The 13,987-nt window shown below is 49.7% G+C and overlaps 1 protein-coding gene across 2 annotated transcripts in view; it reads left to right on the forward strand.

Moving 5' to 3' along the window:
* Nucleotides 1-1,509: 1,509 nt before the first annotated feature.
* PAK3 (p21 (RAC1) activated kinase 3) overlaps nucleotides 1,510-13,987 on the forward strand; it is a 161,630-nt gene continuing 149,152 nt past the window's right edge. Inside the window, exon 1 of one of the 2 annotated variants that reach the window (XM_029067420.2) lies at nucleotides 1,510-1,612. The gene's annotated coding sequence lies outside the window, so the exon portion shown is untranslated. The remainder of the gene's footprint in view (nucleotides 1,613-13,987) is intronic. The other variant, XM_029067425.2, reaches the window with a different exon arrangement.

Here is a 13,987-nt window from a genome sequence, read left to right on the forward strand (position 1 = left end):
GCTGCTTATGTATCAAGCACTGTTCTAAGCGCTGGGGTGGTTACAAGTTTATCTAATTAGATTTTGTCTCAAAGTCTACTGGGTTCATAGGGGAGGGGGAAGTCATGTGCTGTACCCGTGGCCCAGAGCGGAGAATAAACGAGGAAAACGGTTTCATTCATTCAGTTGCATTTATTGAGAGCTTACTGTGTGCAGAACACTGTACTAAGCGCTTGGGAGAGTACACTGCAACGATAAACAGATACATAAGTCATTAGTCACATTCATCAATAAATACGATGAGAAAGGATTTGAGGGGAAATCTCGGTCCCGTGCCTGGTGCTGTCCATGCGGCTGTCACTTTTAGGTGGCCTTTGGCTGCAGGTCCTGGCCCAAAGCAGCTCGCCCCCGGACCCCCACCTCGCTTATCCCCTGCCGGTCCCTCCCTACCCCCTCTTCACCCCCCGGAGAAAAGAGGGAGGGGGGGAAGGAGGGAGAGAAGGAGAGGGGGATAAAGGTGGGGAGAAATAGGGGAGGAGGGAGGGGAGAGAAGAAGAGAGGGGGAAAGGGGATAGAGGGAGAAAGGGGGGAAATTGGGGAAGGGGGAGAAGGGGGGGAAAGGGATAGAGGGAGAAAGGGGGAGAAAGAGGGGGAGAAAGGGGAGAGGGGGAAAGGGGATAGAAGGAGAAAGGGGGGAGAAAGAGGGGGAGAGGGGAGAAGGAGAGAGGGGGAGGGGGATAGAGGGAGAGGGAGGGGAGAGAAGGAGAGAGGGGGAAAGGGATAGAGGGAGAAAGGAAGGGAGAAGGGGGGATAGAGGGAGAAAGAGGGGGAGGGAGACAGAGGGAGAAAGAGGGGGAGAAATAGGGGGCGGGGAGAAGAAGAGAGGGGGAAAGGGTATAGAGGGAGAAAGGGGGGAGAAATAGGGGAGAAGGGGAGGGGGCTAGAGAGAGAAATAATAATGTTGGCATTTGTTAAGCGCTTACTATATGCAAAGCACTGTTCTAAGCGCGGGGGGGGGGGAATACAAGGTGATCAGATGGGAGGGGAAAAAGGAGGGGGAGAAAGAGGGAGGGGGCGAGGGAGGCGGAGAAGAAGGGGGAGAAAGGGGATAGAGGGAGAAAGGGGGAGAAATAGGGGAGAAGTGGGGGCTAGAGGGAGAAAGAGGGGGAGAAAAGGGGAGGGGACGAAGAAGAGGGGGGAAGGGGATACAGGGAGAAGGGCGGAGAAATAGGGGAGAAGGGGAGGGGGCTAAAGGGAGAAAGAGGGGGAGGAGGGAGGGGAAGAAGGAGGGGGGGAAGGGGAAGAAGGGGGGAAAGGGGATAGAGGGAGGAAAGGGGGGGAGAAATAGGGAGAAGGAGAAGGGGCTAGAGGGAGAAAGAGGAGGAGGAGGGAGGGGAAGAAGGAGGGGGGAGAAAGGGGGGGGGGCGAGGCAGGAGGGGAGGGGGCGTGGGCGTGGGCAGGGTTGTCACTTCCGCCCGTGTGCAGGAACCCGGGGCCCCGGCCGCGCTGGCCAGCGCAGTCTCCCGGCCCACGACCCCCGCCCGGATCGCGGCCGAGCCCTCTCCTCCTCCTCCTGCTGCTCCTCCCGGCCCGGCCCGGCCCGGCCCGCAACCTCCGGCCTCCCACGGAACAGGTCTGTAACACCCGCGCTTCGCTAATGGCTGGGGGCAGTGGGCAGGGGACTGCCTGCCATGGACGGACACCCGCAGCTGAAACCCCGGGGGCTGGATCCCCGGGACCCCCGGGACAGGGCTGACCAGGCGCCGGGTCGCCCCCCTGGGCTCTGCCCTTCTGCACCCCGACAGGGCTTTGTGGGTGGGGGGCACACCGGGGCGGGAAAGGACCCGGCCTTGAGGCGCCCCCTCCCCATCCCTTCCCTCCCCACCCCAGGACCTGCCGCCCCTTAACATGGGAGCTTGGCCAGCAAGAGGAAGGGGGGGAGGTTGTGGCTACCAGCCTCCGTGGGGGGAAGCCCGTGGGAACCGGGGCTAAGGGCTGACCGGACCCCCAGAGACCCCCCAAGTCTCCCCTTGGGGGGTGACCGTCACGAGGCCCCCACGCCCCTGCTCTGGTCGACTTTACACTGGAGGAAGCGTCCCCCCCCCCAAACCCACATAAACCCACACAACCCCCCCTCACCCTCTCCATTAGGGCTCGTTGCACAGGTGATCCGCACACCTGGCCCACCCAACCCTCGTGCAAACCCCCCCCCCCCCCCCCCCCCCCCGCAGTCGACGCAGCTGGAGCTGATTGACAAATCATTCTTCTCTTTTCGTCTGGCTAGCGAGGATGCAGGGCCCCCTCAATCCTCCCGCATTGTGAGGCTTGCCCGAGCACTGTACTAAGTGCTTGGAATGTACAATTTCTCAGTGGGTCTGTTGAGTGTTGTATCTTCCTCTCCCACGTGCTTAGTACAGTGCCCAGCACACGGTAAGCACTCAGTAGATAAGGCTGACCGACTGACTCCCCCAGCATGTGTAGTCTGAGCAGCCAAATGCTCCATCCTCCCCGCCCGAGAGGCCGGCTTTGGTACGAGACATGCTTGAGTTGAATAAATTACTTACTTTATGCGGCTTCACCAAGGAGAGAGTCTTCCGGCTTCAAAAGTCACTCACGCTTATTGAGTGCTTACTGTGTGTGGAGCACTGTCCTAAGCACTTGGGAGAGTACAATATAATCGACACATTCCCTGCCCATAATGAGTTTACAGTCTGGGAGGAGATTGACATCAATATAAATAAATGAATTACAGATATGTATATAAGTGCTGTGGGGCTGGGTGGGGGGAGCAAGTTGGTGCAGAAGGGAGTGGGAGAAGAGGAAAGGAGGGTTTAGTCAGGAAAGGCCTCTTGGAGGAGATGGGCCTTCAATAAGGCTTTGAAGCTGGGGAGAGTCACTGTTTGTTGGATATGAGGGGAGAGAGCGTTTCAGGCCAGAGGCAGGATGCGAGCAAGGGGTTGGTGGCAAGATAGACAAAATCGAGGAACGGTGAGAAGGTTGGCATTAGAGGAGATTGAAATGTGTGGGCTGGGTTGTAGTAGCAAGGGGCAAGGTGATTGCTTTAAAAGTCAATCATATTTATTGAGTGCTTTCTGGGTGCAGAGCCCTGTGCTAAGCACTTGGGAGAGTACAGTATAACAATACACAGACACACTCCCTCACCATACCGAGCTTACAGTCTAGAAGAGGGAAAGGCAACAGTGAGGAGTTTCTCTTTGATGTGGGGGTGGATTGGCATCCACTGGAAGTTCTTGAGCAGTGGAGAAATGTGGTATGAACGTTTTTGAGAGAAGATGTGAATGGGTACAATTGGACATTTTTTAGTGTATAAGAGAGAAAAGAAACTAAGAAACAAACCCTTGGCCCTTCTCTTAGGCTGGGAACCAAGGTTTCCTGCAAACTGGGGCAAGGAAGTGTTACTAGGCTGTCCTTTCGTCATCTCATGAAATGGAAATAAAAGGGAATGTTTAGTGAACGGGTCTATTTTTGACCTCCCCGCCTCCTGTCCTGGGTGTCTGGGGTGTGAAAGGGCTTGAGAAATCAGCAAGAGTCCCAGCGTAAGTGGAGGTTGAGTGAATTTCTAGAAAGAGTAAGCCTTGGAGGACTGTAGTCAAACAGGGCTCTTGGCCCAAGGGTCTGTAATGACAGAGCCAGGCATCTAATATTGCAGTCCTTTATCCGCCTTTGGAGAGTTTTCAGTTCATTTATTAGTCTCTTGCTTTTGGAGCCAAAAGCTACAGATGTGAAGGGTAACATGGCTCCTAGCTTGTAGCGACCATATGATAGAGATTAAAGGGTCAAAATCATAATGGTAGCCCCTATCCTGATCATTCCGTTGATTGACCCCTTTTACCGTTTTTTAATCACAATTCCCTCAGTTAGTTTCCAGGTGCTCAGAGCAGGAGCTATGAGGGAGGATGGTGTGTGGTGTGCTTCAGACGACACTCTGGTAGTTGTGTCAGGAATCGTGAAAAGTCGTGCTAGATTAGCTCATCCTCTAGACTCTAAGCTCAGTGTGGGCAGGGAATGTGTCTCATATCGTCGTAGTCTCCCAAGCACTTGGTACAGGGACCTGCACGTAGTAAGCACTCAAAAAGTATGAATGAGTCTTACACATAGAGCAACTGTGAGACGTTTAGAGCCTTCACAGAATGAGTTCTGGTCCTTGTGTCGGAGAAGAAACAAGCAGATATGGATGCAGTATATGGTTACCCGTGTGGTGTTGATTGAACGGGGTGATGATTTCAGGTCAACCTCAGAAGTTCACATTTGATGTTTGTGTGGTGCATAGGTATTATGAGGGCAGAATTGACTCGATTAGAGAACCCTGGTTGAATCCGTGACACTGATGAAGTGATTAACAACCCCCCGGGGGGTGCTTGACTTGAAGAACTGAGCATTGTTGGACAATGAGTATGAGATCAAATCTTCTCTCCCTAAAGAATTGTCACGACCCTTACAGGTAGCTGTGACCCCTTAGGAGTTTTCCAGTATTTTGACTCTGGCCCCCAAAGGGGCACACAAGGTTCTCCCCCACCATGCCCCAGTGTGACTTTTACAAACCAAAATTTACCTGTTAGGGTTAATGCTGGGGTTCCAGGAGATCTGAAGGAGAAGGAGCATGGTCTAGTGGATAGAGCCCAGACCTGGAAGTCAGAGGACCTGGGTTCTAATGCCAGCTCCGCTCCTTGTGTGACCGTGGGCAAGTCGCAGCGTGGCTTAACGGAAAGAACCTGGGCTTGGGAGTCAGAAGATGTGGGTTCTAATTCTGGCTTTGCCATTCATCTGCTGTGTGACCTTGGGCAAGTCGCTTAACTTCTCTGTGCCTCAGTTACCTCATCTGTAAAATGGGGATTAGGACTGTGAGCCCCATCAACCTGATTATCTTGTATCTACCCCAGTGCTTAGAACAGTGCTTGGCACACAGTAAGCGCTTAACAAATCCCATTTTGAAAAATTGGCTTCTATTCTTGGTTCTGAAAGACTTGCTGGACGACCTTGAGCAAGTCACTTCCCTCCTCTGTGTCATGGGTTCCCCAACTGTAAAATGGGAATAGCAGACTATGTTCTTTCTCGACTCATTGGGGTGTTTGAACAATGAAGGATATAGCAGATGCAAAAACACTTTGAGCTTTTGGGGAGTGAGGTGCTAAATAAATGCATAGTGTTATTAAAGAAGCGTGGAAATGAAGACAACTATCTGGATAATTCAAGCCAGACCCATCTTTGCTTTAGTTTTGGAGGTCAGAATAGTCAATCCATGTCATTTTTTAACTCCCAAAGTTTCCCCAGAGAAAGGTATTTGTTCAGTGCCAAACAGACTGTAAATTTGTTGTGAGCAGGGAATGTGTCTGTTTATTGTTTTGTTGTTCATTCATTCATTCAATTGAATTTATTAGGCGCTTATTATGTGCAGAGCACTTACTAAGTGCTTGGAAAGTACAATACAACAATAAAGAGACAGTCCCTGCTCACAGTAGGCTCACAATCTAGAGCGGGGGACACAGGCATCAATTTAAATAAATAAAATTATAGATACTTATATACATAAGTGCTATGGGGTGGGGGGCAAGGGGAGAGCAAAGGGAGCGAGTCAGGGTGACACAGAAGGGAGTGGGAACTGAGGAAAAATGTGGCTTAGTCTGGGAAGGCCTCTTAGAGATGGAATGCCATCAGTAGGGCTTTGAAGGTGGGGATAGTGATTGTCTGTGGATTTGAGGAGGGAGGGTGTTCCAGACCAGAGGTAGGATGTGGGCCAGGGGTTGGCAAAGAGACAAGCGAGGTGGAGGCCCAGTGAGAAGGTTAGCACCAGAGGAGCGGAGTGTATGGGCCATGATGTAGGAGAGAAGGGAGGTGAGGTAGGAGGGAACAAGGCGAGGAGTTTTTGTTTGTTATGGAGGTGGATAGGCAACCATGGGAGACTTTTGAGGAGGGGGCGTTACATGAAAGATAATCCAGGCAGCAGAGTGAATTATGGACTGGAGTGGGGAGAGGCAGGAGGTTGGGAGGTCAGAAAGGAGGCTGATACAGTAATCTAGGTGGGATAGGATGAGCGACTGTTCTAACGTGGTAATGGTGTGGCTGGAGAGGAAAGGGCAGATCTTGGTGGTGTTGTGAAGTTGAGATCAAACACTTAATACAGAGGGCTCTGTACAAAGTAAGGGGCCAGTAAATACAGTTGATTGACTGCCATTGTACTAAGCCCTGGGACCGATATAAGTTAATCAGATCAGACACTGTCGTTATCCCCCCTGGGACTCACAGAACAAATAAGAAATGCTTGGTCCCTATTTTACAGATGAGAAAACAGAGGCACAGAGTCATAAAGTGACTTGCCCAGGACCACGCAGCAGGGTAGCAGCAGAGGTGGGATTGGAACCCAGATCCTGTGGCTCCCGAGGCCAGACCCTTATGGTGGAGCTGTAAAGGGTAGGAATTAGTGACGAGCCTAAGTCCTTCCTCACCAAGAGTGGGCAGGTTTTCTCCATCGGCCTGAGAGCGTACGTGACTGACCTCTCTGGGGGTGAATCTGGTGAGCCCATCACCCACCCATCCCCTGAGCCAGCTGCTCCCCGATCTCGGGCCCTGCATCTAGCTTCAGCTGTTGCCTGCTGCAAGATGGAGCGGGCAGCAGAATGGGGGGAGTAGTCAGTCAGTTGTACTTATTGAGCACTTACTGGGTACGGAGCACTGTACTAAGCACTTGGGAGAGCACAATATAACACCATGACAGTATAACACTGAAGCTTCAGACCATTTGAGTTGCCCATTTACTTTCTTTTAAGATGTGGATTTTTAACCCAAAGAGGGAAAGAAAATCAAAACGAAGCCTTTTATGGTGGTGGCAGCTTGTGCCTCAAAGTGGCTCAAAGCTCATACAAAATAGCATAGAAGGAGCATAAAGAGAGTGCGTGCCTGGGAATCAGAGGATTCCCAGGATTCCAATCTGGATTCCTATCCTGGTTCCACTATTTGCCTGCTGTATGACTGTGGGCAAGTCACTTACCTGTGCCTTAGTTTTCTCCTATGTAATACCTGTCAGTACCAGTTCTCCCTCCCCGTTAGATTGTGATCCGTATGTCAGACTGGGACTGTATCCGACCTGATTAACTTGTCTTTACCACAGCGCTTAGTACTGTGCCTGGCACAGAGTAAACGCTTACCAAATACCATGCATTAATATTACCCAGTTTGTGTGGTCAGGCTCAGGACCTCTGTCAATAATAATGGGAAGCCGTGTGGCATGGAGATAGAGAATAGGCCTGGAAGTTAGAAGGACATGAGTTCTAATCCCAGCTCTACCATATGTCTGCTGTGTGACCTCGGGCAAGTCACTTAACTGCTCTGGGTCTCAGGTCCCTCGTCTGTAAAATGGGTATTAAGATTGGGAGGCCCTGGTGGGACAGGGGCTGCTTCCAATCTGATTGGCTTGTGTCTACCCCAGGGCTTAATGCAGTGCCTGGCACAGAGTAAGCACTTAACAGATATGATAAAAAATAATAGCTGTGCTATTTCTTAAGGGCTTATTATATGCCAGACACAGAACTAAGTGCCGGAGTAGGTACAAGATAATCAGGACAGACAAAGTGTTTGTTCTACATGAAGCTCACAGAATAAGTAGGAGGGAGAACAGGTATTGAATCCCCATTTTTACAGAGGAGGTAACTGAGGCACAGAGAAATGAAGTGACTTGCTCAAGATCACAGAGCAGTTAAGTGGCAGAGCTAGGATTAGAACCTGTCTCCAGGCTCCCAGGTTTTTGCTGTTTCTACTAGGTAGTGTTAAAATGATCAGGATAGGAGGGAAATGGAATCAGTCCATCATTTATTGAGCATTTACTCTGTGCAGAGCACTGTATTAAGCACTTGGGGGAGTACAGATACCAGAGCTGGTCGACATGTTCCCTGCTATAGGCAGAGAAGATAGGCGGGCAGGCCTCCAAGTTCTGAATCAAATATCGGTGAGAAATAGCAATTAGCTGTCCAGCTTTGTTACAATACGGATCAAACCAGAAGAGTCAACGGACCATAAAATGTTCAGAGACTAAAGCTACCAGCATAAGTGATGGACAAGTCTGTGCACCTCCATCTCTGTAGCCATTTCTGTTAACACCCCACCACCTCTTCTAACTTATGTGCCTTCTGAATCCCTCTGCCCTCTGAGGCAGCTGGCTACCAACCACCCCCGACACCAATATAGCAGCCTTTGGACCCTAAATTGCAGGGAGATTCGAGAACATCTCCTGTGCGGAGGGGGGAGAATTGTCTCAGTCCAAGTAACACCCTGTCTGGAAGCTTTAGCAGCTCTAGCTAGCGGCCGGGGTGCTGGGGCACAGAGGGATAATCGTTGAGGTTTACTTGAACCTCCCATGAGGCCCAGGGTTCCAGTGCAGGGTTTCGTTCTGTGGTTCCATTAACTATAACAGTTTGTGGGTTTGGTGATCTTTTAAGGAGATGTGTCAAGAAAGGAAGCGGAGCTCACACAATCATTAAACCACCAATAACCAACCACCTCCACTGGCTTTCCACTCGGGCTCGAATGTCACACGTGTGGCTGGTGAGGTTATGAACGTTGCTTTGCTAATGGTCAAGAGTGGGGGCAATGTGGTCTAGTGGAAAGAGCACAAGCCAGGAAGCCAGAGGACCTGGCTTCCACTTCCGGTTCTGCCTCTTGCCTGCTTTGTGACCTCGGACAAGTCACTTCAACTTTTATGTGCCTCACTTTCCTCAGCTGTAAAATGGGGATAAAATACCTATTTTTTTCTTCTTCTTGGGCCGCGAGCCTGATGCAGAACGGGTTCGGTGCCTCACCTGTTAATCTTGCATCTACCCCTGGGCTTAGCCTATAGTAAGTGCTTATTGTTATATATAAGTATTGTTATAGAGTGATTCCCCACCCTGGGGTTATGCTGGGGGTGGTAACAATTCTCTTTGCCCTGTGTTACCCTACTTTTTTTTAATGGTATTTGTTAAGCCCTTACTGTGTATCAGGCACTGTACTAATTGCTGGGGTAGATACAGGATAATCAGGTTGGACACCGTCTCTGTCCCATATAGGGCTCACATTCATGATCCAACATGAAAGGAAATGGACTTGAGCTCCAGTAGGCGGGATTTGGGTTAAAGTTGAGGGGGACTTGGTGAGTGATGATTGGCAGGAGTTGGAATGGATGCCTGAGGGAGGGTGTGGATGGCTTTTCCAGAGAGAACTTTAGAGAGGGCAGAGCACCTGTCTGCCCAGTATAAAATTCTTCCTGAATTGAGTGGATGGAGAGAGGATTTGGAGGTTCCTCCTGACCATGGGGTCTGAGGATGCAAAGGGAATGGAATTTAGGAAACATTTCCTCAAGGAAATGAGATGAGGGGGAGTTCTGATTTTCAGAGGAGGAACCTGGTCAACTAATGGGGCTAAGCAAGTGGATGGAAACTCTTGGGTTGTGAGTTCTAATCGTCCTTCCCCCCTGCACATTTGGTCATTTGAAGGAAAGTGAGTGGATGGTAACGTCGTCATCTGCAAGAGGGTGTTTTGGTTGTCAGGATGTTTGCTGGGTCCCATCTTGAATACAGAATAGTGGAAACTTAGGTTTTTTTGTTATTTCTCTGTATTTTATAGCATTTGTTAAGCTCTTACTATGTGGCAGATACTGCTCTAAGCACTGAGGTAGAAGGGTGGACACTGTCAACCTTGTCAGTCAAATCAGCTGTATTTATTGAGAGCCTACAATGTGCAGGGCTCTGTACTATGTACTTGGGAGAGTAGAATACAACAAAATTAGCAGACACCTTCCCTGCCTTTAGCAAACTTACAGCCCTGTTCCACAGGAGTCTCACAGTCTTGATCCCAGTTTCACAGATGAGGTAACTGAGGCCCAGAGAAGTGAAGTGTCTTGCCCAAAATCACACAGTAGACAAGTGGCAGAATCAGGATTAGAACCCAAGACCCTCTGACTCCCAGGCTGGTGCTCTAACCCCTAGGCCATGCTGCTTCTCAAAGGGAGCCATGGCGGCCGGCTGTCACATGTTCATTCATTCAATCGTATTTATTGAGTGCTTACTGTGTGCAGAGCCCTGTACTAAGCACTTGGGATAGCACAACAATAAACAGACATGTTTCCTGCCCACAACAAGCTTACAGTGTAGAGCACATTCTCCTGGACAGGTTGGGAGAGACACTGGACCCCGCTGAGAAGAATTGGAAGCCCCGTGGTCCAGCTCAGTGCCAGATACGATGGAAAAAACCGGAACTGATGACTGTGAATGAAATCAGAGGCTTCCTTCCGGGCCACGGCAGCAGGGAGCTATTCTCCTGGAGGCAGCAGCTGGTTGCTCTGAGTTTGGGGCTCCCTCGGAGCTGACTCAGCACCCGCATCCGCCTCCGGTCAGGACTCGTCCTTTCGGCTCCGTCCCGAGAGGCCGAGGGACGGAGGAGGATCTGGACAGAGCCCCGGGGAGCTGACAAGGATTAGGATAAACCCGGGCTTTTTCCTTCTGCCTCTGCGCTCTATGAAGGTGGTAAAGAGAAGCAGCGTGGCCTAGTGGCAAGAGCTCGGGTTTGGGACTCAGAGAACATGGGTTCTAATCCCAGCTCCGCCACTTATCTGCTGCAAAACCCTGGGCGGGTCACTTCACTTCTCTGGGCCTCAGTTACCTCATTTGTAAAATGGGGAATAAGACTGCGAGCCCCAGGTGGGACAGGGACTGTGTCAAACCTCATTACCTTGGATCTACCCCGGCGCTTAGAACAGTGCTTGGCAAATAGTAAGTGCTTAAGAAATGCCAAAGTAATTATTAATTTTTTATTAAAGGGTTCAAAAAGACCAGCTGTGGAGAGAAATCCACAGTCAGCAGAGGCGGGATTGGGTCTCCAATCCCTAAATGCACTTCCCTTTGCCTTAATGTATTTAGATAAACAAACAGGATACATGCTTTGCCCCAAATTATTTAGTTGAACAAGCTCTCCAAATTATTTCCGACCGGAACTGTATCGAATGCATTTTCCAACCCCCGAGACCCTCTAAATTCACTGTGAAATGAATGAACACATCGGGGCAGTCCTCCCAGAAGCCACTGCGGAGGCCACCAGCACCGCTGCTCTTGGACCTCTTGGGTGGGTGAGGATGCTTGACGGGGGTCAAGGGGCTGAGCTCTGTTCCAGGGGAGTGGAGTCCTTAGATTTGTCATGGGTTTGAGAGTCCAGTCCCTGGAGCAGCTCCAGGGTCTGGAGAAAACTGTGAAGAGGAAATGGACATAAATGAGAGAGTGGGAGCTTAATTAGATGGCAGGAAGAACGCATCCTGTCAGAATGATTCCGGTGTGGATCAGGGACTCGGTGAGCTCTCCAGCCCTGGAGATCTTTTCTAAATGAATAGATGCTCTCTTGCCCCAGACAGTTTAGGCATTCCCTGGCCCTGATGCAGGGGACTGGACCGGGTGACTCTTTGAAGTCTGTTCCTCTAGACTGTAAACTCATGGGCAGGGAATGTGTCTGTTCATTGTTATATTGCACTCTCCCAAGATTTTAGTACAGTGCTCTGCACACAGTAAGCGCTCTATAAAGACTGAATGAGTGAATGAATCTTCCAACCCTAGGATACTGTGAAATAGGAATTCCTGACTGTGAACCACCAACTTCATGATTTCAAAACTAAATTCTCTATCAACTGCCTGAAGTTAGTTCCTCCCTTTGCCCTTTTCGGAGTTACATCATTGTCCAAGTGCTGGCTACAGCTGTGCTCATCAACAAATGTTTCCAGCAATCCCCTCGCTCCCCTCAGGCCTGGTAGCAACTCCCAGGAGGACCTGAGCCGATGAGTTTCCGGGTTGCCTGGGGATGGACTGGCAGTCTGGGAGGAGAGAGTATCAGGAGCTGTGGCCTGCTGTACTAGTGACCTTCCCTGGTCCCTGGGGAAAGAACTGGGGTGGATATAAGCAAATCAGGTTGGAAACTGTCCCTGCTCCATGTGGGGCTCACATTCTCGATCCCCATTTTACAGATGAGGTGACTAAGGCCCAGTGAATTGACTTGACCAAAGTCACACAACAGACAAGTAGCGGAGCCGGGATTAGAGCCCATGACCTTCTGACTCCCAAGCCCATGCTCTATCCACTATATAGGCCATGTTACTTCTTATGTGACTGTGTTCAGCAGAAGTGAGGTAAACTTGAGTTATATCATAAGTCTACCAACTCTGTTATACTGTCCTCTCCCAAGTGCTTAGTACAGCGCTTCACACACAGTGCTCAGTAAACATGATCGGTTGATTGATCGTAATGAACATTGGAATTGTTTTAGGTGAATGAGGCTAGCCAGTTGGCAGAATTGGGGGGACTGTGAAGGGAAGGGGTTGGAAGGAATCAGAAAGCCTATAAAAATCTTAAATAATTAATGATAGGGGCAGGTCACCACATAATTGCTTTGATAAAACAAATCTTACAAAGTCAGTAAAAAAAAGATCAGTAGCCTAAAAGTAAAGCAAATATGTGAAATTGAACTACTATGACAAAATTATTAGGTTTACATTGTACAGTTATTTATCCTGTCTCTACCGCTTACCTGCTGTGGGGCCTTTGACGGCACCATGGATCTCTCTGGCTTCAGTTTGTCTGTCCCAAGTAAATGGTTAGAAACAGAACTGCCCATCCCCGCATGATGCTGTCCATGTGAAATCGAGAAGACAACGGGGTGAGAAAATTCAGGAAACTCCACGAAGACCCTCTGGATATTGAGGTTATTACAGCTCCGAACATTGGTTCAAGCGAGCTTCAGTGTGCCAAGTGCTCTCTTTCATTCAGTCCTATTTATTGAGCGCTTACTGGGTGCAGAGCACTGTACTAAGCACCTGGGAGATTACAAAATAACAGTAAATACACATTCCCTGCCCACAATGAGCTTACTTCGCTCATAAGCCCTTGAGTCCCATTAGTTTCAGTGAGTGAATGAAAAGGTCGTGCCATCCTCACTGAGGCAAATGATGTGGGAAAGCTGTTTCTTGGACCTGGAGAGCGGCTAACTCAGTCTAAGTCCTTTCTCTGAGCAGAGCTAGGAAAGATCCCCAAGCCTCTTCTCTAACATCACAGTCCTGGAGAAATGGACTTTTCTTTGGGATTTGTTAGGCACTTACTATGGGCCAGACACTGTTCTAAGCACTGGGGTAGAGACACACTGATCAGGTTGGACACAGTCCCTGTCTCATGTGGAGCTCACAGCCTTAATCCCCATTTAACAGATGAGGGAATTGAGGCATCCTAATCCCCATTTAACAGATGAGAGAACTGAGGCACTGAGAAGTGAAATGACTTGCCTGAGGTCCTAGCAGACAAGTGGCTGAGTTGAGATTAGAACCCAGCTCATTCTGACTCCCAGGCCTGTGCTCTCGCCACTAGGCAGTGCTGCTTCTTTTCCTCATCTTCCCTAATTTCCGCCCACTGCTCCTACCAACAGTGAGCAGATGCCCCAATTCCAAAACCGCTCACTGTTTCAAATACCCTTTGCTCCAACATAAGGGTTTTTTTTTCCCCTACTCTTCCAAGCTGTGGGTTATTGTTCCAGATGGAATCGTTTGGATTATTCGAGCCATTAAAAATTACAACTTGCGGTTTCCCCGTGACCTCAGAATCTTGGTGTCTGGCTAATGGTTTCCGATCCTACCTAACATCTGTGCTCTCTGGTTGGCCTGGATTCAGGGCAGCACACTACCCTGGGAGCCAGTTTTCCCTCCAAGGGTCGGATGAGGCAAGTCTAAAAACTTCACTTTCCTCTTCGAAATGTTAAGTGCCGTGTTTGTTATACTAATGGCCCACTCAGGATACCTGTGCGTGTTTCTTCTTTTTGGCCGAGGTCGTTCTTTGCTGGCTCTGAATAATTGAAATGGGAAACTTCCAAGCTGCCAGAAAGGCCCCTTGTTACCGATGCTCACAGAGAGATTGGTGTTTTTAAAGGGTTGGGGCTTTCAGGAGAAAGAGTGACATTTTTTTTGGTATGGTATTTGTCAAGCACTTACTATGTGCCA

Source organism: Ornithorhynchus anatinus, chromosome 6, assembly GCF_004115215.2.
Source record: "Ornithorhynchus anatinus isolate Pmale09 chromosome 6, mOrnAna1.pri.v4, whole genome shotgun sequence".
NCBI lineage: Eukaryota > Metazoa > Chordata > Mammalia > Monotremata > Ornithorhynchidae > Ornithorhynchus > Ornithorhynchus anatinus.